Source organism: Geotrypetes seraphini, chromosome 2, assembly GCF_902459505.1.
Source record: "Geotrypetes seraphini chromosome 2, aGeoSer1.1, whole genome shotgun sequence".
NCBI classification, from domain to species: domain Eukaryota; kingdom Metazoa; phylum Chordata; class Amphibia; order Gymnophiona; family Dermophiidae; genus Geotrypetes; species Geotrypetes seraphini.
In genome coordinates, this window is record NC_047085.1 from 170,390,433 (window position 1) to 170,418,115 (window position 27,683).

Here is a 27,683-nt window from a genome sequence, read left to right on the forward strand (position 1 = left end):
TTTTTTTTTTTTTTGCAATAACCATGAAATGGAATAAATGGTCAGAATAGAAACAGGCAGTGAAAATTTTCTTTTTTTTTTTTTTTTTTTTTCCAAAGTATTTTTATTGAGAATGGCAAAAGGTCCAGACAAGCAACCATGGTCTGTACAGAAACTTATACATTATCAAAAAGAACACAGAATGAGAGTAACAGCAACAACAAGCATGAACAAGCCTCTCCCAAGAGAAAATTGCCAATGAGAGGCATAGCAATACACAACAAAAGGCCAAAACTTGGGGCAAGCAAACAAATCCCACCCCAGAACCCACAAGAATAATAAGCCGGACTAGACCCTCAGCCATATTTTATAATGAAAAAAACCCCCACAAGCAACAACACCCAGACCGCTCACCAGACACACCAATCCGCACAACAAGCACCCAAGAAACACCCAGCCACCACCCAGACAAAACTACCAGACACACCTACCCCACCAAGCCCAGACCCAACCCCCCCCCCCCAGAGAGTGCAAGCGCAAAGTGGACCGTGAAAAGGGCAGCTGCAGAAGTGGAAAGCCCCAGATAAGTAGGTTAGCTAAAGAAAGCCCACAGATAGAAGAAATCAGGATAACAGAAGTTCCAACAAATGCTCCCACAGAAAATTTTCTTTTATTGAACCTCATTTATGTAACCATTATTCCAAACATAACATAACATAAATTATGTCTGAATTGTCATGACATCAGAAGTACATATGGAGTAGTTGCAGGTGATGCTTGGGACAGTTCTGATTATGTTAGTTTGGTTTTATGTGTTTTTTTAATAGAAGGGTTTTTATTTCTTTTTTTAAGGTTTTGTAGTTTGTGGTCGAGGTCAATAGGTTGTAGAGTTGGGGGTCAAGTGTTGCAGCTCGAATGGCTAGGAGGTTGTCGAACAGTTTTTTTCTTTTGACGTTTTTGGTTGGAGGGTGTGTGAATGGTGTGTGAGTTCTCCTATGTCTGTTTGAAGTGGATTGAATTATTTAGCTGAAGAAATTAGTTACCCCCCCCCCATTCCACACACATTAATTCTCTTCCATTTTTGTTCCCATTATAAAAAAACACTGATAAGTTCCCAGGAAAAAAATACATTAAAATAAGAAGTGAAAACAAAGGCCCCTACAGATGAGAACATAACATAAGAATAGCCTAACTGGGTCACACCAATGGTCCATCATGCCCAGTAGCCCATTCTCATGGTAGCCAATAGTGCTGCCCGATTCAGAGAAAAATATTTCATTCGATCCGATTCACCCTGTTGAATCGATTTTTCGATTAGATTCACTGTTAATGACACCGCTTTTTAAGTTTAAACAAAGTATAACAATAAATTTCACAACAACAATAAATTTCACAAAGTACTTAAAAAAAAAAAAAATCACATTTTTCCATTAAAGCAGTTCTGGAGACATTTGCTTGAACAGTCTTTTTTCCCAGTCCATAAGCAAGCAATATGAAAAAGATTTCCTTAATTATCTACTCAAACATTTTTGCTATTTACTTTCATTGTACCTATACTATTATTCAGTAGAAAAAATGGACTTAACTGTGCAGGAAATGAATCTCCTCATACACCCACCATATAGTGCAAAAATGTGCAAAGGTCTGTTTTTTTCTTTCGATCACTACATAGCCTAATGCCACACAAGCAGCGCTGTTACAAACATATTCTGAAGGTCAATGCTAAGGTTGACAAAGTTTCCTTCCTTGGACCAGAAGGAGATACTGACAAACCACTGGAAGAGATTCTAAAACAACTACCCAGAAATAACACCCAAAGACCCACTCAGTGTGTGAACCAGTTGAGTGGAGTGGACTAACTGGGGGTGGAAATGGGCCCAGAGTTTGCTCAGCAGAATTTCCCAGACTACCTCTTCCTCTCAACACACTGACATGCTACCACCACCACCAACACTAGGAACACCTCACCGAGTATGCCAGCAATGCTTATAAACTTTATAAAACACATTATTATATTTTCTTATAAAGCATATATTTTAACTGAACTCAGCCTTGCCATTCACAAAAATAGAAAAGTTCCCATTTCAAGCTGTCTCATGTACACTTTTCAAATCTAACATATTGTAATCACAAAACAGAAAATAAAATTATTTTTTCTACCTTTTGTTCTCTGATCAATATTCAAATCTTGTTGGTCCCAGGCTCTTGTTGTCTTGCTTGCCAGGGTCTCCTTTCTCCGTGCTAACCATCCGTCTGCCATCTCTGTTCTCCCCTTCCGTTTCCCTTCCCTCTCCCGGAGATCTGGCATCTTTCCTTTTTTTTGTCTCCATCCACAGATTCACCTTTTCTCAACTCCCCACCACCCCAGGATCCACCATCTCTCCCTTTCTGTTCCCAACTATCCTCCTATCCAGTATCTCTATCCCCCCTCCACACCATCCCCTGTTTCCAAGTTCTCTCCCTTTCTGTTCCTTCCCTCCCTAAATCCCATTATGCACCATCTCTCTCCCACTCCTCTGTTTTTAGACCCATTATTTCTAACCCCCAAAGTCTGGCATATGCATGTATCTTTGAACCCCCCCTTCCCTCTCTCCCTCTGTGTACTTTTACACCAGGACCCCCCTCCCCCGAAGGTCTGTCCCCCCTCCGAAGGGCTACACCCCACCCCTGAAGACCTGCACCCCCCGAAGGACTTTACCTCCCACCCGAAGGACTGTCCCCCTCTGAAGGCCTAAACCCCACCCCTGAAGGACTGCACCCCCCCCCCGAAGGCCTGCACTCCCTTGAAGGTCTGCACCCCCCCGAAGGCCTGTCCCCCCCTTGAAGGCCTGTCCCACCCCCTTGTAGGCCTGTCCCCCCCCCCTTGTAGGCCTGTCCCCCCCTTGAAGGCCTGCCTGCCTTTCCCCCCTTGAAGGCCTGCACCCCCCCTTGAAGGCCTGCACCCCCCCTTGAAGGCCTGTCCCCCCCCCTTGTAGGCCTGTCCCCCCCTTGAAGGCCTGCACCCCCCTTGAAGGCCTGCACCCCCCCTTGAAGGCCTGTCCCCCCCCTTGAAGGCCTGCACCCCCCTTGAAGGCCTGCACCCCCCCTTGAAGGCCTGCACCCCCCCTTGAAGGCCTGTCCCCCCCCTTGTAGGCCTGTCCCCCCCCCTTGTAGGCCTGTCCCCCCCCCTTGTAGGCCTGTCCCCCCCTTGGAGGCCTGCCTGCCTTTCCCCCCTTGAAGGCCTGCACCCCCTTGAAGGTCTGCACCCCCCCAAAGGCCTACACCCCCCCCCCCGAAGGTCTGCACCCCCCTGAAGGCCTGCCTGCCCCCCTTGAAGGCCTGCACCCCTTGAATGTCTGCACCCCCCCCCCCGAAGGCCTGCCCCCCCTTGAAGGCCTGCCTGCCTGCCTGTCACCCCCTCCCCCTTGAAAGCCTGCTTGCCTGCCCGCCCGCCCCACCCTGAAGGCCTGATGCCCCGACCCACCCCGAAGGACCGCTCGCCCCCCTTGCCTCCCCGCACCACCTATGAACAGCCGCAGCAGGATCGCGAAGTCAGCGTCGGGTACCAGCCCTAAGGGGGTGTTCCCGGCCTTGCCGTTCAGGCCCCCGCCCCCCCCGAAGGACCGCTCGCCCCCCTGGCCTCCCCGCACCACCTATGAACAGCCGCAGCAGGATCGCGAAGTCAGCGTCAGCGATCCCTGCTGCTTCCTGCGCCACGGTCCCGCCCCTCCTCTGACGTCAGAGGAGGGGCGGGATCGCGTCGTAGGAAGCAGCGCAGGGATGCTGACGCTGACTTCGCGATCCTGCTGCGGCTGTTCATAGGTGGTGCGGGGAGGCCAGGGGGGCGAGCGGTCCTTCGGGGGTGGCGGGGGACTGAACGGCAAGGCCGGGAACACCCCCTTAGGGCTGGTACCCGGGGCGGCCCGCCCCCCCCCCCCCCCCCCTAGGTACGCCACTGGCAAGACCTAGACTATGGAATAAGATTCTGGCACTAGAATAAGGTTACAGTATAAGTTTGTCTACCTATGGCTTGGCTGCCCTGGGTAGGCCCACTCTTGCTATTGGAAGCTAAGCAGGGTCAGGCCTAGCTAGTACCTGAATAGGAGACCCCTGGGGCATACCCGCTGCTGTGGGCTGCAGGGCCACACACTGTGTGAGAGAAGACAAGGGTAAACCACTCCTGTACTCTGCCTTGAAACATCACAGGGAGTAGTCCTCACTATGCATGCAGCCATAGGTCAGTGGTCAACTCAAAGGCATGCACACAAATTAGTCTACTGGATGAGCTTATCTCATTGAAAGGTTACTGAAAACTTATTTACTCACAGCAGCTTTGGAGCCAATAGACATGTGAGCTCCAAAAGCAACTGTTTTTCTAGCTACTAGAAAGCCGCACTATTTTTGCAAAGTGATAAAACCTGGCTCTTTGAAAATTGTTCTGGGTTGAATGTTGGCTAAGTATTTTGAATATAGGAATACTGAATACTGGAATACTGGCTGAATACTGGAAGAAAATTATTATTCATGCTTAATGTTTGCTATATACAGCTTTAATGGGTGTCTGCATTGCATTAGCATCACATTATTTATTTTTATTATAAACTGAATGAGGAAAAGTTAAAATTATTAAATTGTAGTGCATTTTTGTGTAACCAGAGTGAAATAATTTTTTTTAAAGTTACCTGGGTTCAAAGGGGGCTTAGGCAGTGTCTGGGTGCCATCTGTATCCAGTGGTCATGCAGGATCTACAGTGTTCATGGCCATTTTGGGCTGCTGAAGTAGAAAGAGGAGGCCAGGGAAAAGATGCAGGAAAGGCCCAGGCCTGTGTAGAGGCCTGAGATGAGTCCAGAGAGCTGCTGCATGCCCATGCAGTGATGTGTGCCTGATGACATCATAATAGTGTCAAATGTACATGCGTGAGTCAGAGAGATGGCCCAGGAATGCTGGGAGTGACCCAGAGCAATTTTAGTCACTTTGCCACCAACGGTTAAAGTTTTAAAGGTAGCAGGAGGCAAAAGGGGTCCCAGAAGGGAGGGCAGGGAGGGGCCCAGGTTAGGATTACCAGATGTTCAGGGCATATCCAGGTGTCCAGATGGCTTTACAAAACCCAGCACTTTGTCCAGGTTTTGAAAAGCAGATCATGTCAGGAGGAGGGGCATCCATGCATGTGCGGATGCCCTCCCGAGTCCCGACCGAGAAGAGGAGGCTAAGGGGACAGGGCTATGGGCGTGACTATGGGTGAGGTGTGGGCATAACGGGGCAGGGATGGGTGGAATTGGGTGGGCCTGAGGTCAGGTCTATGGGTCCAGATTTTACATATATAAAATCTGGTAATCCTAGCACAGGTGGTGACATAAAACATATTAAAAGTGAGTTTGTGCATGCATGGAAGCTGCACATATCATTAAACAGAGTTCCCCAGAGGTTGCTGAGAGGTTAGGGGGTCATCTGTATCTCAAAAACTGTGTTTTTAGCATGAAAATTCATGCATGATGTGACAAACCTACTGTAATCCCAAGGTTTATCACATGAAAATTCAGGAAATCATACAAACCCCGGTGCAGAAGGGCAGACCAGGTCAGAGCCCATGACAATAATTTAGCCGACTACCCTATGAGCAGTGAAAATGAGACTGAGACAGAACAGGAAAGCTCTGCCCTGTTCCTGTAAAGCAGAAACCAGAAAGAAAGTTTTCACACAGAGAAATGTCACAAGCTGGGGAAGGAAAGCCCTTCTTTCTCTAATCCAATACCTTTCTCAAAATGTTTTAAATTCTTGAAATAGATACAAATTCATTGGAAAACATCTTCCTGCTCTATTAAAGCACTTAGAACTATGCTAAGGGGAGAGCCTCAGATCACTGTGCGTTGATCGATTTTACAACATCACTGGAAAGGGAATGAATCATAACCGGCTCTTGGTCCCCCTCCTGTCCCGCTGAACACAACTTGCTTCTTCAATCTAACATAAGTTTGAAACATTGCAAAAAATGAAAGCTACTTAGCTGCAGGGCAGGGTTCAGAAATGGTTGATTAAAGAATGTCACTGCATCCCCACCAGTCCTCATGAGGACTGGTGGGGATGCAGTGACATTCTTTAACCAAGAGCCGGATTAGAAATTGATTGTTTCTTTCTCATTCCTGTATATGATTTCGAAGGAAAGCCCTTCCCCACACACAAGCCAAGGGGGTGTGGTTTTCCTCAGCTTAAAGCAGGGTGGAGTAGAGAGCATGAGGGTGGGGAGAAGAGAGACAGGAAGCTCAGTGGGAGACTGGGCTTACCACAGACCAGCAAGCCGAGGTGCACAGCACAAATTGGGAAATGACAGAGGAGCAAGCTGAAGGTAACCTGCCTTCAGTTCAGAGTTCTTTTCCTCAGAGCCAGGTGAGACTATGATTGTTGAGGACAACAGTGCTGCAGCTGAAGCTTGGCCAGAGAAAATGGAAATGGCTTGAAACAAGCGTAAGTTTGCTGGATGTTTTCCTTTGCTGGGGTTTTTCTGGAATGCAGACTGTGGGTGCTACAAGAGAAGGCATTTTTGGGACTGTAAATTTCTGCAATTTTTCTTCTGTACTTTAAAACTAAAGAACTATATATTTCATTCTGCAGAACAGTGGTTAAACGAAGTCAAACGCTGTGCAAGAAACTCAGCCTGTTTGTTCCTATGACTCACTGTTAGCAGATCTCCATGTGGAGACATCAGCTGTTAGCTGTTGCCACGGCAGCACTTTTGATTGCACTGAGCCTGCATGCTTCTCAGAAACATATTGAACATCCCTGAGGTTAAAGCTGGTATGTTTTCTCTGTTAACCTCCATCCCAGTTTTGATTGAGTTCATCTTTAAGAACCAGTGTCTGCTGTCTACTGCATAAATGCCATAAAAGCTGTCAGTGTGCCTTGCTAAAGAAACCTTCTTCACAGAAGTGTAAATTAGTCTCTGGTGAAGAGGACTATGTATGATCTACCTACTAAAGTCCAGAGCTTGGAACTGAGTTTAAGTTTGTTTGGAGGAATCTTTTCTTTTGGTTATGTTTTGCTTTCATATAAACCTGTGAGGAGCTTATGTTTGTGTTGCATTATCAAGCCCATGATATGGACTATGATTTTGAGGCCATTGGCCAAATAAAGTTTATATTTTTCATACGCTCATTCTGACTAAGTGTTATTCATTGCAAGACTAATTGCAAGAGCAATTCTAGGCTGTTGCCTATGGATAACAACCTGAAAGGCTCCCCTAGTTCCAGGGGGACCATGCCAGATTTAATCAGCGTGTCACTACCTGACTGCCTATCATGCTCTTTGGGGGCACAGGTGTGACAATGAGCAGTAATATTAAAGGAAACTGGCAAGGAAACCAGTTCCTAGTTAAAAGTGTAAAAGCATATTTTTAATAAAATTAAAATATCTTAGGAGGCCAGCAAAGGTGCTGGAGGTCTCTTTTGCAGGACTATGTGGTTGCTTTTCTGCAAAAATGCTGCAGAAGCTTTAAAAATTGTAGAAGTTGTTCAGATTTAAAAATAAAATTCCTGCAAGTTAAATACTGCAATATTTTGCAGAATAATGATGCTTGATGTTGGCACACATTAATTCAGTGATTTGATATATTGTTCTTGATATACTGCTATGACATCAGTATTAATCAGTTTACAATACTATAATTTAATAGTCTACAGCAGGGGTGTCAAACTCTGGCCCGTGGGCCAAATTTGGCCCGCGAGTGAATACCCTGCTGCTTGCTCTCTTTGCTCAACGGCGACAAAGGGAAGCAACCACCAGCTACCAGGTCAGAAACAGGAAAGGACCAGCCACGAGACAGTGAGGAGAAGCGTGCAAGAGGGCGAGGGTGAAGGGGAAGGGGAAATGGAGGCTCTGGGCTCAGGAAGAGCGCCCCCTGTGGCTGTACCTTTGGAAATGCAGTTAACATGTGACTCACTCTGACAGCTCTCACTGTGTCCTTAGATTCCAATACCGGCAGGGGCTGTTCATCAATACCTTCGGCGGCAGTAGCAGCAACGGCAGTGTCTGGCAGGTAGAGGCAGCACTCTGAACAGACTTCTCCTGGCCTGCCTCACTGGGGCCTTTCCTCTGCCGTGTTACTGATGATGTGGGAAGAGGGAGTACTGGCAGTCAGGCTGTTCATGCTACTGCTGTTGTAGGAGGCCCAAAAGTTGATGTCTCATGGGGGGGTTGTCAGTAGAGAATGACACGGTGACAAAATTCATCACCGTTCCCGTCCCCGCGGATAACCGTGGGAAACCATCTTCATGTCATTCTTTAAAGAGAGAGGGAAGAATCAGAGTATGAATGGCCACAACCACTGACCCACAAGCTTTGCTTTGAAGAATGCAAGTGTAGAAGGATTGAGGTTGAAATAGACACTAGAAAATGACATGGGATTATTTCCCGCGGTTATCCGCGGAGACGGGGACGGTGATGAATTTTGTCATGGTATCATTCTCTAGTTGTCAGTCAGGAAGTGCTTTACAGTGGGATAGGAGGGATGGAAGGCTGCTGTACAGGGAGATGGGAGGGAGGGATGGAAAACTGTTGTTCAGGGGGATAGGAGGGATGGAAAGCTACTGCACATTGGGGGAGAGAGGAGAAAGGAAGAATTGTTGAACATGGGGTGGAGGAGATGAAGAGATGCAACAAAGAAGTAGAAAGGTGTGGGAGAAAAATCTTGCATTTGGTGGAGGGGAGAGAGACATGCATGGAGACGAGAGAGAAATGTTGAACATAGGGTGGAAGGCAAGGAGAGATGCATGGGGAGAAAGAAATTCTGCACATGATAATGGACAAGAGGAAGGAAGCGATGCTGCATGGAGTAGAACAGAGAGTTTTGGACCAGGGCACAAGGTAGGGAGAGAAAGAGAGACAATGGGAAAGAAATGTTGGATATGGCAGTAGAAGGGAAGGTACAGAGATGGAAAATGGATGGTGAGCATGGAGAAAGAAGAAAACATCAATTGGGCAGGAGACCCTGGTGAGCAAGTTAACAGACAGACAACAAAAGGTAGAAAAAATAATTTTATTTGCTGTTTTGTGATTACAATATGTCAGATTTGAAATGTGTATCTAACCCTATACTTCTACTAAGACTAAGGGGTCCTTTTATTAAGATGCGCATTTAGCGCACGCTAAATCGGTTAGCGTACCTTAATAAAAGGACTCCTAAGTATCTTAATAAAAACTTCAGCCCACGACTTAGCCTATGTTTTAGATTTTGGCCCCTTATGTGATTTGAGTTTGACACCACTGGTCTACAGAGATTAAACAATGCAACAACAGAAGCTATACAATATTCAAAGTCACAGCACAAGCTAATATCAACATCATTGACAGTCCCACTAAATACCGATTCGCGAAACTGACAAGATTCAATCAATTTATTTTGTATGCAAAATAAAGAAAAAATATTGGCATATTGAGAAAGTTACTTTGAAACACCTAATACCAACAGGACTCCCAGGTCATATTAATAACAGGAAAGATCCATGGTGTGGTTTTATTTGTGTTTTGTTGGAAGAGGCAGAGTAGGGAGCCAATGCAAATGTGTATTGTAAGTGATGCACCAGTGAGTCACAATAAGTAGATTAGAAATGGGAGTTGTAAACCTGTAAAAAGAAAATGATTTGATGTTTCTGTATTTCATCAAGATGAGGATCCATTTTAAGCCCTTGCTGGGAGTTGAAAGGATTTTGAAGCTGCAGCCTGGAAGGCAGGCTTCTTAATTAAACCTGATTTACATGGCTTGCTCTGCATATACAGGGCTTTTAGAAAACTGGGATATCAAAAGAGACCTTCTGAATGACTGAAATTATCATAAACCATGTTTCTAGTTTGGAATGTTTGTGAATTTCATTGTAATCTTCCTGGATGCAAAAATTCTTATAAATATATGTTTAAAATTATTATTCAGGATGTTTGAAGAGTACCGTACAATTTTTATATCCCACAATTTTCTACATGGATTCAATGCAGCTTACAATAAGATTTGTAACAGACATAGCAGTTATGGTAGAATTTGTGGTTACAATTGGTCAATGGTTATGCGATTACAGAGAGAAAAGTGGCAGTGCTGCCTACATAGAGTAAGATTAGACCAGTCATGGTAGCTACAGTGAAGTGTCTAGATTGTAATTGTTCATTGGTCACTAGATTGCAGAGAGAACAGGTGTGTTTTCAGCATTTTCCTGAAGTGATAGTAGGATCAAACTTCTCGTAGATATAGTAGGAGATAGTTCCAAGTTTTGGGACCTTGAAATGCAAAGGTAATCTCAAATAATAGGTACTGGATATAGTGGAAGAGCATTAAATGCTTACTACAAGTTAAAATAGCTTACCACAAGCTTTGGAGCTGACCGTGCAAAACATATGCTAAAAAATATTTTGTAATGTTTCTGGGAAGAAACATGTCTGGGAGGTGGACAGTGGGTGCTTCTGCACTACTGTGTGAGGTACCCTTATTGCCTTCAAAATGGGTGTTGGAAAGTGCTCATGCACTAAGATGTTTAAAGGTCATGCACTAACGACAAAATTAGCACATTGCCATTAATTTAAAAAAAAAAAAGGGCCTTAGTGTGTGAGAAAGACCCATGTAAGGGCACACAAAGGCCACTTTTTATTGTAGCTTAGTAAAAAAAGGCCCCTTAAAATGATCTACAATTGCTATAAATGAAAGTCTGCAGTAAAATTCTGCTATACTCTATGGGGCCCATTTACTACCGTGTTTCCCCGAAATTCAGACACTTAGAAACATAGAAATTGATGGCAGAAAAGGGCCACAGCCCATCGAGTCTGCCCATACCAATGACCCACTCCCTGACTTCTACTCCCCTATAGATCCCACGTGAATATCCCATTTTCTCTTAAAATCTAACACGCTGCTGGCCTCAATCACCTGCTGAGGCAGCTCGTTCCAATGATCGACCACCCTTTCGGTGAAGAAATACTTCCTAGCATCACCTTGAAACTTCCCTCCCCTGATTTTCAGCGAGTGTCCTCTGGTTACCGAGGGCCCTGTAAGACTGAAGATATCATCTTTCACCGCTATATGCCCTGTGATATACTTAAAGGTCTCAATCATGTCCCCCCTCTCTCTTCGCTCCTCCAGTGAGTACATCCGCAATTTTTTTAGCCTTTCCTCATACGTGAGATCCCTGAGCCCCAAGACCATCCTGGTAGCCATACGCTGAACCGACTCAACTCTCAACACATCTTTCCGGTAGTGTGGTCTCCAGAATTGAACACAATACTCGAGATGGGGTCTCACCATGGATCTGTACAGTGGCATTATGACTTCAGGTTTTCTGCTGACAAAACCCCTCCGGATGCAGCCCATCATTTGTCTTGCCCTGGACGAAGCTTTCTCCACCTGATTGGCAGCCTTCATATCATCGCTAATGATCACTCCTAAATCACGTTCCACCATGGTCCTGGACAAGGTTTCACCATTTAGTGAGTAAGTTCTGTGTGGATTTTTTTTGCCTAGGTGCATTACTTTACATTTTTTAGCATTGAAGCCTAGCTGCCAAGTTGATGACCACTGTTCCAGTTTCCGTAGGTCTTGCATCATAAAGTCAGGAACACTGCTTTTGCCTACTATGTTGCATAGTTTGGCGTCGTCGGCAAACAGTGATACTTTTCCTCTAAGCCCTTGGGTCAAATCTCCTATGAATAAATTGAATAGAATCGGCCCTAAGACGGAGCCCTGAGGTACTCCACTCGTTACTGCTGACGTTTTGGAGGGGGTACCGTTTACCATCACCCTTTGAAGCCTATCCTTTACCCATGCAGTGAATGTATCCCCTAATCCCATCGATTTTAGTTTGTTCAACAGCCTGCGGTGTGGGACGCTATCAAAAGCTTTGCTGAAGTCCAAATTTATCACATCCAGGGACTCCCCGGCATCCAGACGACTGGTCACCCAGTCAAAGAAGTCAATCAGATTAGATTGGCAGGACCTTCCCCTGGTAAATCCGTGTTGGTGTGGATCTCGTAAATTTTCTTCGTCTAGAATTTCGTCGAGTTTCTGCTTGATCAGTGTTTCCATGAGTTTGCACACTATGGATGTAAGACTCACCGGTCTGTAATTTTCTGCCTCTGTTCTGCAGCCCTTTTTGTGGAGTGGAATTACGTTAGCTGTTTTCCAGTCTAGGGGTACTTTTCCCGTGCGCATGGAAAGATTGAAGAGCACGGATAGTGGTTCAGCCAGAACTTCACTCAGCTCTCTGAGTACCCTGGGGTGTAGATTGTCAGGTCCCATGGCTTTGTCTACTTTGAGTCTTGAAAGTTCGTGGTAGACACTACTGGGTGTAAACTCCTAATCATGAAACAGGTCATTTTGGCTGTCTCTTATCTGTAGTTGCGGACCAGCTCCCGGCGCTTCACAGGTGAATACTGAGCAGAAGTATTCGTTTAGCAGTTCTGCCTTGGTATAATCAGATTCTGCGTAGTTTCCGTCTGATTGCCTAAGGCGTACTATCCCATCTTTGTTTCTCTTCCTGTCGCTAATGTACCTGAAAAAGGATTTGTCCCCTTTTTTAATATTCCGTGCTAGATCTTCCTCTGTTTGAAGTTTGGCTTTCCTGACTGCCTTTTTGACAGCCTTAGATCTGGCCAGATAGTCTTCTTTTGCCTCTCTTTTCTCAAGATGTTTGTAGGTGATAAATGCTTCTTTTTTCTTTTTTATGAGGTCTGAAATTTCCTTGCTGAACCATTGTGGGTTTTTGTTTCTCCGGCATTTGCTTACTGTATTTATGTAGCGGCTAGATGCTTCGTTCAGGATGGATATTAGATTTGACCACATAGTTTCCGGATTGTCTGTTACTGCATGGTTTTGCAGCTCCTGATGGACAAAGTCTCTCATGTGGTCGAAATCTGCGCCCTTAAAGTTGAGGACCCTCGTTGCTGTGTTTGATTTAGAGAAGCCTATCCTGAGGTTGAGCCATACCATGTTGTGGTTACTGGAAGCCAGCGTGTTTCCCACTGATACTTCCGAGACACTGTCTCCATTTGTGAGTACCAGGTCCAGTATTGCCTTTTCCCTGGTGGGCTCTAATACCATTTGTTTGAGTTGTGCACCCTTAATGGAGGTTAATATTCTTCTGCTGCCACTCGTAGTCGCGGAGAGGGTGTTCCAGTCTGCGTCTGGCATGTTGAAGTCCCCTAACAGTACTGTGTCACCACGCAGAGTGATGTTCTCTATGTCCTCAATCAATTCCTTGTCTTTGTCTTCCTGTTGTCTCGGAGGCCTGTATACCACACCGAGGTAAAGGCATTTTTCTTTCCCTCTGGCCAGGTTTACCCAAAGTGATTCCCCTGTGTATCTAACCTCTGTGATCCTGGTAGTTTTGATATTATCCTTAGTATATAGTGCTACCCCCCCTCCTAATTTGCCCTCTCTGTCCCGACGAAGTAGATTGTAGCCTGGTATAACCATATCCCACTCATGCGAGTCCGTGAACCAGGTCTCGGATATCGCTACTATGTCAAGGTCAGCATTCCTTATCTCTGTTTCTAGTTCCAGGATTTTGTTGCCCAAGCTGTGTGCATTAACATACATTGCTCTCCAAATTTGTGATGAGATGCCTATCCCCATTCGTGTGTCTCCTGTTTTTATGTGTATACTATGGGCACTTACCTTAGGCTCAAAAGTGTGGGATTTACTTGCTTCCCCAGGGTGGATCCTTGCTGCCCTTGTATGTATGTATGAACCCTCCCCCAACTTACCTAGTTTAAAGCCTTCCGAAGTAGGCGTGCTAGTCGATGTCCAAAAACTTTCTTGCCTCTCTTTGTTAGGTGTAGTCCATCTTGTTCCTGTAGTCCTTGTAGCGCCTCTCCGTGGTCTAGGAATCCAAAGTTCATCTCTAAACACCATTCGCGAAGCCACTCGTTGGTCTGATGGATACGCTCTTCCCTTTCTCTGCCTTTGTCTCTTACTGGGAGAATTGATGAGAAGACCACCTGTGCTCCTGTCTGCTTCAGCTTTCTTCCCAGGGCCTCGAAGTTTTCAGGGATGCTGTCTGATGTGCTTCTGGCAGTATCGTTGGTACCTACATGAATGATAAACATAGGGAAATGGTCAGTAGGTTTCAGAAGTTTGTCTATACTGGTGGTGATGTCCCGGATCCTGGCTCCAGGGAGACAGCAGACCTCCCTCGACTGCAAATCTGGTCTGCAAATTGGTCCTTCGGTGCCTCTTAGCATGGAGTCTCCGATGACCACCACTCTACGCTCCTTCCGAGGGGAGGGGTTTGAGCAGCGAGAACTGTAGCCGATGTTCTTTGATCGGAATCTTCCTGAGCCCCCTCTGTTTCATCCTCGACGGTTCCTTCTTGAAGGACGTGAAATCTGTTCTTCAGAGAAAGTTGTGGGGTTGGTGTAGAACTGCCCTGTTCGAGAGAAAAAGAAGAAGACAGTGAGAATGGGGGGGGGGGGGGTTTTCTTTGCTTGCCAGTAGAAGAGGTTACCAGCTGCCAGGGACCGGCATCTCCAATCATTTCCTGTATTCCGATCGTTGAATTTAGAGCTGTAGGTTTGGGAGTGCCAAGGATGGTCTTGTCGAGGCTTCGTTCTGTGATATGAGACAGTTCTTGGATGGCATCGTCGATGAAGGCCTCATCCTCCCTGATGCACCTCAGGCGTTTCACCTCCTCCCTGAGGCTCCGTAGTTCCTGCATAATGTCCTCGTCCGCTTCTACCTGTCTCATCTCCTCTGTCTGTGTAGAGACCGAAGCATACTGTGGGAAGGGGGTGGCCTCGGTCAGCACTGAGACATCTGTTCCCCGCTCAGTGGCACTCTCTGCCTTCTGTGTAGAGTCCTTGGCCATCCCCCGGGTCTCTCCAGATGGACTTGATAGTAGTCTTGGCGCTCCTAGTTCTCCCTGCCATTTCAAAAAAGAGGAAGAAAGAAAAAATGAAATAAAAGGAATGTGAGTCAAGGAAAGAGTGTGTTTGCCTGCGTGCTTGTTTGCGTGTGATAAAGGAGAGTATCTGTTTTCGTGTGTGGGAAGAGAGGGTTGTTTCTGGCTCAAGTGGAAGGGCTCTGCTTAGAGAAGAGAGGAGTATATCTGGATGAATGTGGAAGGGCTCTGTTTAGAGGCCCTTCTTCAGGCCCTTCGCAAAGGCGCTCTCGCTAAGGATCTCAGGCTTTTGCCGCTCGCCTCGCCTGCTCACCACACCGAGACTCCCTGCCCTCTCTCTCAGCCCTCGCCTGGCGTTCCAAGCAGTGGCAGACCGTCGGCTCGCCTCCTTTTATGGAGGGGCCCGGCGCCTACTGCTGATGCGTTGGGGGGGGCGGAGCTACTCTCGCCGCTTCCCCGATGCTGCAAAAAAAAGAAAAAATAAAAGATCTCAGGCTTTTGCCGCTCGCCTCGCCTGCTCACCACGCCGAGACTCCCTGCCCTCTCTCTCAGCCCTCGCCTGGCGTTCCAAGCAGTGGCGGACCGTCGGCTCGCCTCCTTTTATGGAGGGGCCCGGCGCCTACTGCTGATGCATTGGGGGGGGCGGAGCTACTCTCGCCGCTTCCCCGATGCTGCAAAAAAAAAAGAAAAAATAAAAGATCTCAGGCTTTTGCTGCTCGCCTCGCCTGCTCACCACGCCGAGACTCCCTGCCCTCTCTCTCAGCCCTCGCCTGACATATTAATTTTGGGCCCAAAAAAGGGCTCTAGGTCTTATTTTCGTGTAGGTCTTATTTTTTTTTTCATGTACAATAAGCATCTCTCCCTTCCTCTCCTCTACCCCAATTCTTCGTATTTCCTGTTTCTCCCCCACATGTGCAACATCTTTCCTCCTCTCTCACCCATCCCCTTGTGCAGTATCTTTCTATCCATCCCTCCCTCTCTCCCATCCCCCTGTGCAGCAGAAACCCTGCAGCTTCTATCCCTCCCATCCCTCCCATTCCTTGTGCAGTAGAACCCTTAAAGCTTCTATCCCTCCCTTCCTCCCATCTCCCTGTGCAGCATCTTTCTATCCCTCCCATCCCCCCTGCCGCTGCTGCTGCACACCCGTACCCCCCCCTGCTGACCCTCTCCATCCCAACCGAACCCTGACTTCAAAATGCTTTTTATTTTTTAATTCAGGGGATGTGTTTGAGGGACAGTAGATGTACCCTGAGATAATCAGTTAAGGTGTGGGCACTGGCGTATTCTGACCAATTAGCGTAGGTGCCTGTACTGCGGTGGCGGTAAGCGTTCAAGTGCACGTGGCCATTCATGGGAAGAAAGAAAATGCGGCCTGTGCTAAAAGTAATTTCAGCGCATAGGAAACTCATGTGCTAATAATGGCCCAGGCCACGTTTTAGCACAGCACAGTAAAAAGGCCCCTTTGACATCTTTGAAAAAAACCCCGAAACTTATAAATGCTAATTACGGTAACATTTTCTCTGTGTACAGTGTGCTTTGTTGTTCTTGTTGTTTTTTTTAATTTTATGGTTACCATTAAAAGTTAATAAGATATTGTGTGTACATGTAAAATGAATGGAAGAAATTGGGGGCGGGACTGTAAATGATGTCTTGTTTTGATGAAAAAAATAAATGGTCACGTTACCTATGCCACTCTGGAGTTCCCAAACCTGTTCTGGGGACTCCCCAGCCAGTCAGGTTTTCAAGATATTCACAATGAATATTCATGAGAAAGATTTGCATGAGTGGAGGCAGTGCATGCAAATGTCTCTAATGAATATTCATTATCGATATCCCAAGAACCCGATTGACTGATTAAGCCCCTAGAACAGGTTTGGGAGCCACGGCTATAATGTTCCCTACTTAGATTTCTTGAAGTGAGCTTAAAAAAACTTATTCTAAAATTTGGTTATTAATATGAACGTATTGACATTCACATTAATTTTGTTGTCTTTTCTATAACCTTCCAGGCAAAGCTCTCATATGCAGATTTTCCCAGAGAAAATCTTTTGAATTTAAAATGAGCAGTAGGCAGACAATTATTTAAATTATGATGCAGCTATCTCAATGTATTCTGTATTTTTTTTAATGAACAACCGCCAGTTTAGCTATTCACTTACAAGACTGCCAAACACAGTGTTAGAAAAACAGAGAAGTGGTTCGACAAATAATTAATTCTGAGGCTCAGAGTAAACTCTTATTTTAATTAAAATAAGTCCTAAGTAAGCTCTAAGTCCTTGCAGCCATTTCCTTCTGTGTTTATTGCAATCATAATATACATTAAAGCAGAAAAAAGGAAAATTGTTCATTCTCTTAAGCAAGAATAAATAAATTAAGCATTTTCACCCTAATCTATATATGGTACTCAAAATTGCATAAGCAAATATGGACACACACCAAGTGTCCAAGTTTATAAAGGTTTTGTTATACCATCCATCATGAGATGTCTGAGTGGTTTACAATTATAATTATAATAGTGAATGGCAGAGGTTAAAAGTGGGTTGAAAAGGATAGTAAGAAGGGTTGGAGAAGATTACAATATATAAAAACATAAGAATTGCCGCTGCTGGGTCAGACCAGTGGTCCATCGTTCCCAGCAGTCCGCTCCCGCGGCAGCCCCTAGGTCAAAGACCAGTGCCATAACTGAGACCAGCCCTACCTACGTACATTCCAGTTCAGCAGGATCTTGTCTAACTTTGTCTTGAATCCCTGGAGGGTGTTTTCCCCTATAACAGCCTCCGGAAGAGCGTTCCAGTTTTCTACCACTCTCTGGGTGAAGAAGAACTTCCTTACGTTTGTACAGAATCTATCCCCTTTTAACTTTAGAGATAGCCCTCATTAAAAAAAAAAAATAAAAAAGCTACAGCTTCAGCACCCTGGGGTTGTGAGTTCAAACCCACGCTGCTCCTTGTGACCCTGGGCAAGTCACTTAATCCCCCCATTGCCCCAGGTACATTAGATAGATTGTGAGCCTGCCAGGACAGACAGGGAAAAATGCTTGAGTACCTGAATAAACTCATGTAAACCGTTCTGAACTCTCCTGAGAGAACGGTATAGAAAATTTAAATAAATCAATCAATCAAATAAAAACAACATATGATAAAAAAACAAACATGCAAAAACAGTCATTATGAAATAAACTTTAATAATGTATAATGTTTATAATAATTAACCATAAGTGCCACTGAATATGAGCAAATAGCCTTGCACAAGCAATTTAGCAGGAGTCCTTTACACACATAAATAGCCAGTTATAAAATACCAACTAATGTGAAATACATACATAAGTTTCATGGCACTTACTTTCTGTGTGGGCATGCATAGAAGAGTTTGACTGGAGCATGTGTAGATTATGTACATATACCTGCAAATTATAAAATTCCTTAATTTACACATGTAATAGCAGAAAGTATGCACTGACATTTATACCAGCCCTCGAGGTTAGGTTCTAGCACCTATGTAAATGTGTTTTATTTCATGACTCCACTAGTATTTTATAAGGTCAAGTAGGCATGTATTTTCCTTTATATAATAGGTATAAAAATCATACACATTACCTAGGCACAAACTTATAAAATTGCCCACAGAATGTCACTAATTAGATAAAATAATGCATTTCAAATAAGACCATTTCTATAATCTTATGTCAGAGGAAAATAGCTTATTGACAGACATCTAAAATTTCACAATTAGATGCAATTATTAATTGTGATTAAAAATTTAATCATATTGAAGCATCTCCTGTCTCTTCTGCTCTCTTCTACTCCCAACCCCTATCCTTGATGCAATCCAGCATCTTTCCCTCCACCCGCAATTCAACATCACCAGACCATGGCAGCAACAGCAGCAGACTTGCACATTTGCTTTCTGTAGCCTGGTCTGAAACTTTACCTCTGAGTGGTCCTGCCCATGCAGAAACAGGAAGTGATGTCAGAGGAGGCAGGTCAGAGGGAAAGCTTCAGAACAGGCTGCAGACAGGTGGGCGCCCAAGTTAAGTCCAAAACACCATTTAAAAGAGAACTTTAAAAACTTTTCAAGGCACCTATCGGTGCCTAAAAAACAGCGCTGCAATCATGCCTCTGGAGGCGCTTTATTGCATCTGATACTGTTAGTGTGGCTAACACTGAAACTGGTGTGAGGTGCCTTAAAGTGCCTACGTAGACATGATTCACATCAAAGGTAGGCCTTGAAAACCCTGGCCTATATTTCTGGTGCTTACCTTTGTCAAAGGCACAGTTCTCGAAAAGGCACCGTTGTGTGACTGATACACGATTGTTGGCCACTTTTAAGGTGGCCACCGAAAATAGCATCATTTAGAGCAATGTTCTTCAACCTTTTGACACCTATGGACCAGCGGAAATAAAATAATTATTTTGTGGACCAGCACTGTCGAACTGAAGAACACTGGGCTAAGTTGTGGGCCAGACCCCACCCATCTCCGCTCAATCTCTGCCCCAGACCCCATCCCATAATTGTAACACCATTTTTTCCATTCATTTTTCATATACAAATACATAATATAATCTTATGAACAACTCATAATAGTTAACCACAAAATTAAACTACACAAAGCACACTGTATGCTTCTCAACATTCATTCCTACCAGAACACAGATAACCCCCATGCAATGGCGTACCAAGAGGGGGTGGAGGTCCGCTCCGGGTGCACGCCCCAAGGGGGTGCACAGGTGGCCACTCTCCAGTGTTTTCCCTAGGGCAGTAGTCAGCAAACTGCGGCTCGCAGCTTGTCTACATCAGGGGAGACCAACTTGCTTCCCTTCCCTACTCACTGCCCTCCCCCAAGCCACCACCGCCATTGGGGAACAGGTCGGTGCCGTGTTCTGAAATCGCCCTGCTTATCTTCCCTGCGGGGCCGACCAACTCTCACCACCCGACGTCAATTCTGACGTCGGAGAGGACATTCTGGGCCAGCCAATCGCTACCTGGCTGGCCCGGAACATCCTCTCCAACGTTAGAATTGACATCGGGTGGCAAGAGTTGGTCAGCCCCGCAGGGAAGAAAAGCAGGGAGAACTCGGCGTTGGCCTGTTCCCGATGGCGGCAGTGGCAGCATGTTTCCCAATGGCGGTGGCATGAAGGAGGGCAGGGAGCCAGAAAGAAAGAAAGGGGGGGGACAGGGAGCCAGAAAGAAAGAAAAAATGGGGAATGGAGATAAAGACAGACATAGAGAAAGAGAGGGGGCATGGAGAGAGAAAGAATGAAGGGGGCAGGGTGAAAGAAAGAAAGAAATGGGGCACGGAGAGAAAGAGAGAAAGACAGACATACAGAAAGAAAGGGGGCATGGAGAGAGAAAGACGGAGGGAAGTTAAAACTTGTCTTGCTGCTCTTCCTTGCTACGGGCCTTCTTGGCTGCCAGGTCCTGCCTACTTTCTGTTTCCGTGAAGGCAGGACCCGGCAACGAGGAAGGCCCGAAGCAAGGAAGAGCAGCAAGAGGTCAGCGATGGAGGGAAGCTTGCAACTCCACCAATGGGAGAGATGGGAAGAGAAATGCTGCTGCTGCTGCTACACCCGGGGAGGAGGGAAGAGAGATGCTGCTGCTGCACCCAATTGGGGAGGGGGCAAGAGAGAAGTGCTGCTGCTGCGCCCAATTGGGGAGGGGGAAGAGAAGTGCTGCTGCTGCACCCAAGGGGGAAGGGGGAAGAGATATTCTGCTGCACCCAAAGGGGGAGGGGAGGGGGAAGAGAAATGTTCTGTTGCTGCACCCAATTTTTTGGGGGGAGGGGTAAGAGAAATGCTGCAGCACCCAATTGGAGAGGGGAAGAGAAGTGCTGCTGCTTCACCCAATTGGGGAGGGGAAGAGAAGTACTGCTGCTGCAGCACCCAATTGGGGAGAGAGAGGGGATAAGGAACAGCAGGTAAGGGAGAGGAAAGAGATACTAAGACCATGGGAGGAAAGGAAAGGAACTTCCAGACCATGGAGGGGGGAGAGATGTCAGGGGGGAGGGGTAGGATGCAGATGCCAGACCAGGTGGAAGGAAGGAGAGAAAGGAAGGAGAAGAGATGCTAGATAATGGAGTGGGAGGGGGAGACGGAAGGAGAGGAGATAGATGCCAGGGTATGGGGGGAAGGAAGGGAAACTAAAGGAGACAAAATGCCAGACCAGAGGGAAAGAAAGGAGAGGAGGTGTCAGAGGGAGAGATAGGAGGGAGATGCCAGGGCATGGGGGGAGAGAAGGGAAGGAGATAGAGATGCCAGACCATGGGGTGGGGTGGGAAGGAAGGAAGGAAAGGAGAAGAGAGAGATGCCAGAGCATAGGGGAGGGGGTGAAGCCAAAATGAATCATGTACAAAGGAGAGAAAGGGCACAGAATATACAGTTTATTGAAGGGACATAGAAAGAGGGAAGATGCCATATGGAACAGAGAGAGGGTGGACAGTGGATGCAAGGGGCAGAGAGAGGGTGGACAGTAGATGGAATGGGTAGAGAGAGAGGGCACAAGCTGGGTAGAAGGGGCAAAGAGAGGGCAGATGTTGCATGGAAGGGAGAGAGGACAAACACTGTATAGAAAAAAGAGAGCAAAGAGAAGATGATTAAAGCAGAAACAACAAAAGGTAGAAAGATTTTTTTTTTGTTGCTTTACTTAGAATCAAGTAGTATTGTAACTATATTGATGAAATTTTATAAATAGGAAATGGAAATAAGGGAGGATGGCTGCCTAGCAGTTGAGCTCCCTCCTTTGAACATCAATTATTAGACTTAAAGGTTTCACTAGTGGCCAGATCGGGAGCCCTTTCCAGCAGGGTACCTAACATCATCTACACCCCTTCCCCGTTCCAGCAGGGGAGAGAACTACATGAGGAGCAGCGCTGATGGTGTTCAGTACCAACTGCCAGCTTCACTAGTTTCCAGCAGGGGGGGCGTGGCCTGATCGCCGTGGAGACCACACGCAAGTAGTGACTGCTCCTCGCACCCGCACCTAAATCCAAGCAGAATCGTGCTTTTATATTTGTAGTTTCTGCTTCGTCGGATGTATTTCGCTGCCAGAGTCATCTTACAATCTCTGAAACTGACAGAGACTGAAAGGAAAGGAGCGACCCGTGGCCTGATCGTCACGGAGACTGCATAAGAGTGGAGACAGCCCCTTACACCCGCACCTAAATCCAAGCGAAATCGCGCTTTTATATCTTATAATTTCTGTTTCGTCGGATGTATTTCGCTGCCGGATTAGTTTTATGATCTCTGAGACTGATAGGATCTGGAGGGAAGGAGCGGCCCGCATTCACTCACGCTGCTTAGCAACAAGTGGCCCGGTCATGTGATGCAGCTGATTAAAAAAAAACAAAAACGAACGTTTCTGAGCTTTCTAACCCACAGTTTCCACACGCCTACCTAGCTAAAACATACAAACTCTTCTCAAACCATTTCTGCTCCCTCTGGTGCTTCCGCTGACTTGTGTGTGTGTGTGAAGCCTCCGGATAGTGCCTGGCATGCCGGTTAAATCGGCGAAAACGCTGAAACACAAGACTACCTGCGCTGCTCTCAAAATGGCGGCGTCGCCGACTCCTGCTCCTGTCCTGACACACTGGGGTGAATGGGCCCAAGAAATTTCACGAACAGTCACTGCAGCCTTAGAAGATAGGCTTCACAAATTACAGCTGGCTATGGACTGTATTAATGAGCGTTTTGAGACACAGGCTGGCCGTATAACAACATTGGAACAGAGGGTGTCAGATGGTGAGGACGCAGTATTACAAGACCGAGAGAATGTGACTACTTTACAAGCTCAAGTGGCAACATTGACTGGACAGCTGGATGAACAGGAGAACCGTCAGCGTCGTAATAATTTAAGAGTTGTGGGGCTGCCTGAGCTTCGGGCTGACCAAGACCTCTACCAATTTTTTCAGGTTTGGCTCCCAAAACAACTTGGCCTGACGACACCAATGGATGGTTTTATATGTGAGCGAGCACATCGCATGGGCCAGCGTATGGAAGATAGCAACCGCTCGCGAGCAGCGATCGCTAGATACATTAATTGGAAAGAAAAGGATCTCATCATGCAGGCTTTTCGGAAATCTAGACGGCTGGAATATGAAGGTCAAAAATTATTATTATTCAATGACTACTCCTTACATGTATCCTCCCTCCGTAAGGCGATGGCGCCGCTCTGCTCCACACTTCATCGCAGGGGAATACGGTTTGCACTCATATATCCGGCATCTCTGCGTATTTGGCAGATAAAACGTCCGCACAACAATTTATAGACTCTTTATCTGTGATAGAGACTGGAGAATTCACGGCTCAGACTCCACCACATGCTGTTAATTCTCGCATCAGCTAATTTTAAATCCAGTCTGCAGAAATTTCTTTAATGTTTCAGTATTCATTAAGATGTACCCGACGAAGATGAAAGCAACATACAATAACCACACTATTCCCTTCACTGAGCTTGAGATCCTGGCAACATTCCTAGATTTCTTACAAATATACTGATATGCACTGTTTGCTTTGTCTATTTCTCTTATGAGACTATGCAATGAAATACATATATTATGTTGTATGCTCTACTAGGTCAAGCACACTAATCTCATGTTTTCTGTTATTAAGTGGGTGTGGATTTTGCTAGTTGTTACATATGTGTAATTTCTCCATGCTCACAAGAGCACCCTTAAATTGTTTTAAAATTTGCATGATAGTATGGTCCATTTCCTTTCTGACCATACATTATGCTGACATTACTGTTTCCTCTTCTCTTATTCTCAGATTTTCTTTATTTCTCTTTTTAGACAAGAGTGTCTACCTGGCCTCACGGCTACATCAGTTATTTTTTCTAGACAGTAGGGATATATATTTTGCTTTATTACTGTATATCATAGACTATGGCTGATTTACATGTTCTTTCCTTTAATGTGAATGGTTTGAACCATCCCATTAAAAGAAAAAAGATAGCTAACTATGTGTCAAATAAACACCTTGATGTAATTTATTTGCAAGAAACCCACCTCCCGCCCGCTGATGCCTCGAAATTCCAATTAAAGGGATTCTCCACTCATTTATACTCCCCTGCAACTCACCGAAAGAAAAATGGGGTTTCAATATTTCTCAATGATAAACTATCTCCGGTAATTCATTATTTTAAAACAGACACGGATGGAAGATGGTGTCTAGTGTATGCTGCGGTGCACTTAGTAAATTTTGTTTTTCTTAATATATATGCCCCGGTCCAAGACCACCCAGATTTCTTCAAAGAGCTACAGCTGGCGTTGATTGAATTTGATTCTTGCCCTATGATATTAGGAGGTGATTTTAATCAAATTCAAGACTTATATATTGATAGATCATCTTCTTGCAAACCCTCCAAATCCAGGTCTTTCACAGCTCTTCATGCTTTAAATGATGCCTTCTCCCTTGTGGATCCTTGGCGCTTGCTTTACCCAAAAGGCAGAGAATATACACATTTTTCACCACCACATAACACGTACTCAAGAATTGATTTTTTTCTCTTGTCCTCTTCTCTTATTCAAGATCTTACCAATTCTATTATACATCCAATTTCTCTTACAGATCACGCTGCCATTTCTTTATATATATCCATATCAGCCCCACGTAAAGAATCCCCTTCTTGGCGACTGAATAACACCTTACTCTTAGATGAGGAAATTGTTGAAAGAATCAATTCTTTTACTGTGGAGTTTTTTGAAAATAACTCTAAAGATCCTGAAATCTGTCCTTCAATTATCTGGGAAGCATACAAAGCAACCCTCAGAGGCGAATTGATTAAAATAGCTTCTTGGAAAAAGAAACAGTCTATAAGAAAGGAAAAAGATTTAGAAAATTCTATTAAAGCCTTAGAATTACAACATATGTCTAATCATTTACACGACCCAGCTACTTTCCAACGTATCCAAAATCTTAAATATGAATACAACACTTTGGTTTCATGTACAGCCCGACGTGATATCTTCATCTCCACTTCTGGTCACTACATGGGAGATAACCTTATGGGTCGGCCTTTAGCTAGATACCTTAAAACCAAATCTAAAAGACTACATATCACAACTATTCAAGATCCATCAGGTCATTTAGTCAAAACCAGATCCTTAATTTCCTCTCAATTTGAAAACTTTTATGCTTCTCTATACCAATCCGAATTAGCTGCTTCTGAATCAGATATAGATTCCTTTCTTACCTCCTTAACTCATCCGATCATATCAGACTCTGTTAAATTGGAACTAGATTCCCCTATAACTATATCAGAAATTGAAACTGCCATATCTTCTTTACCAGCTGGGAAAGCCCCTGGCCCAGACGGTTTTACTAATGAATTCTTTAAACAATTCCGAACCCTCCTAGCTCCTTACCTTCTTACATATTATGATTTCCTCCACTCCACTCCGAACAAACAATTCAATTTCACTGAGGCCACAATTGTAGTAATCCCCAAACCTGATAGAGACGCCACCTTGGTTAAAAACTTCCGCCCTATTTCTCTCCTTAACTTAGATTATAAGATAATGGCAAAACTACTTGCATTAAGACTTACCAAAGTAATACCGTCTCTCATACATAAAGATCAAACAGGGTTCATTAAACAAAGATATATAGGAGATAACCTGCGTCTCTTTCATCATATTAACGCTTATGCTAAAACAATGTCAGACCCCGTAATTGGTCTAGCTATTGATGCCGAAAAAGCATTTGACTGGGTGGATTGGTCTTTTCTTTTTCGTGTCCTGAAGTGGTATAACTTTGACTCATTTTTCACAGATTGGATAGAAACGCTATATCGCCAACCCACAGCTCGTATTCTAATTAATAACTCTCTATCCAATAAATTTTCCCTTCACAGAGGTACACGACAAGGCTGCCCTCTCTCACCATTGTTATTTAATTTAGTGTTGGAGCCCTTCCTTTCAGCTATCCGACAATGCCCCTTAATCAAAGGCATTCCCTCCTCTAATAGAGACTTCAAATTAGCAGCTTATGCTGATGATATTTTACTCTTTCTTAGGAACCCTCTAGTCTCTCTTCCTCACCTTATTCAAATTGTCACTCAATATTCTCTCCTCTCTGGTTATTCTGTTAATTGGGAGAAATCAGAGATCTTCCCTCTGAACGATAATATTCTTCCCTCAGATCTAGCTCACTTTTCCTTCTCATGGTCGCATGAAGCTGTGAAATACTTGGGGATCTTAATACATAAAGATCCGGTATATGCTCAAGATCTTAATATATCCAAAGTCAAAAATATAGTACTAAATACTACATCTCGATGGTCTCCACTTTTTCTATCCTGGTGGGGTAGAATAACAGCCGTCAAAATGACTTTGGCCCCTCAAATCAATTACATTCTCTCTATGCTTCCTCTTCTATGCCGGAAGTCATTTTTTCAATGGCTAAATAGGAAGCTATCTGAATTCATTTGGAACAAGAAAAAACCTCGAATTGCTCTCGCCAAGCTGAAAGCCTCTAAGATTAATGGTGGTCTTAATTTTCCGGATTTTTATCATTATTATATTGCTTCACTAGCTAAATATGGTGCTTACTGGCTCACTGATTCCCTATTCCAAGATCCTCCTGCCTGGTTTGAAATGGAGAGCTTTTTATGCATGCCTTTACACACCTCCTGCCTACTAACAGTGTCAATACCCAGACACTTGAGAAGGTACTCTTTGCTGAGTTCAATGCAACATGCTCTTCATCTTCTAGATAAATTGGCTGAGATCTCAGTTTATGATAGTCCACTCATGTCCCTTTGGAATAACTTTAAAATTCAAAACCATGGCAAATCCCTTTCATGGAAAAGATGGCAGCGGGCGGGTCTATGGTTTGCCCATCAATTGTCTACTTCAAATCTGTCTGTTCCTTTTGATATTATTTGCTCTACATATTCGCTGCCTCCTTCTGTTTATTCACAAAGGCTCTCACTCACTGAAACACTGTCTTCTATGCATATACGTTTTGACTTCATGACTTCCACTCATACTATTCGTCATTGGTCTATACTGTCTCTACTTAAAGGCAAGGCGATATCTCTTTTCTACAGTATTTTAAGAGATCATTCCTTCACTTTTACACCCCAATCTATGAAACACTGGGAAACTATACTCACTATTCCGCTTTCTGACATTGATTGGGAACTTTTCTGGTCTTCAACAAATCGCCCACTTTTATCTTCTAGAGTCTCACAATCAATGTTCTTTATTATGTGGCATGCAGTATGGACTCCATTTCGCATGTGGAAAGCCAATTTAAAACAAGACTCTGTTTGCTGGAACTGTTTAAAAGATGTAGGAACTCTCGACCACATGCTTTTTCACTGTACACAGGTCCGATCCTTTTGGACTTGCATTTGGAGCACCATACAATCTATTACTAACTGCTCGGAAGAGATCTCTATGGACATTGTAATCCTTCGCTCTCAACATCCCTGCTTTGCACAATCAAATTGTCCTCCTAAACTAATTGATACCATGTTTGTGACTGCTCTCAAGCACATTCTGAAAAACTGGAAATCATCTTCGTTATTAGACTATACTTTTTGGTGGAACTCTCTGTGTATGTACCATAGATTTGAATCATATGCATATGAGAAAAAAAATTACATCCAGAACCCTCACAAACTTGAAGTTTAACAAATCACCTTGGTCATTCCTAGATACCTATGTACGTTCTGCTTCGTAGACACTCCTGTCTTCCTTTTCTTTTATTTCCTTTTCTTTCATCTTTCTCCCTTTTTTCTGTTGTTCTCCCTCACTTTCTTCTTATATTCTCTTCACATGCAGTTCTAATAGTAGGAACCTTTCTCACTGTTATGTTCCTCTATAGTTAAATATAGATTTATATGCTCTTTATACAGAAAGCT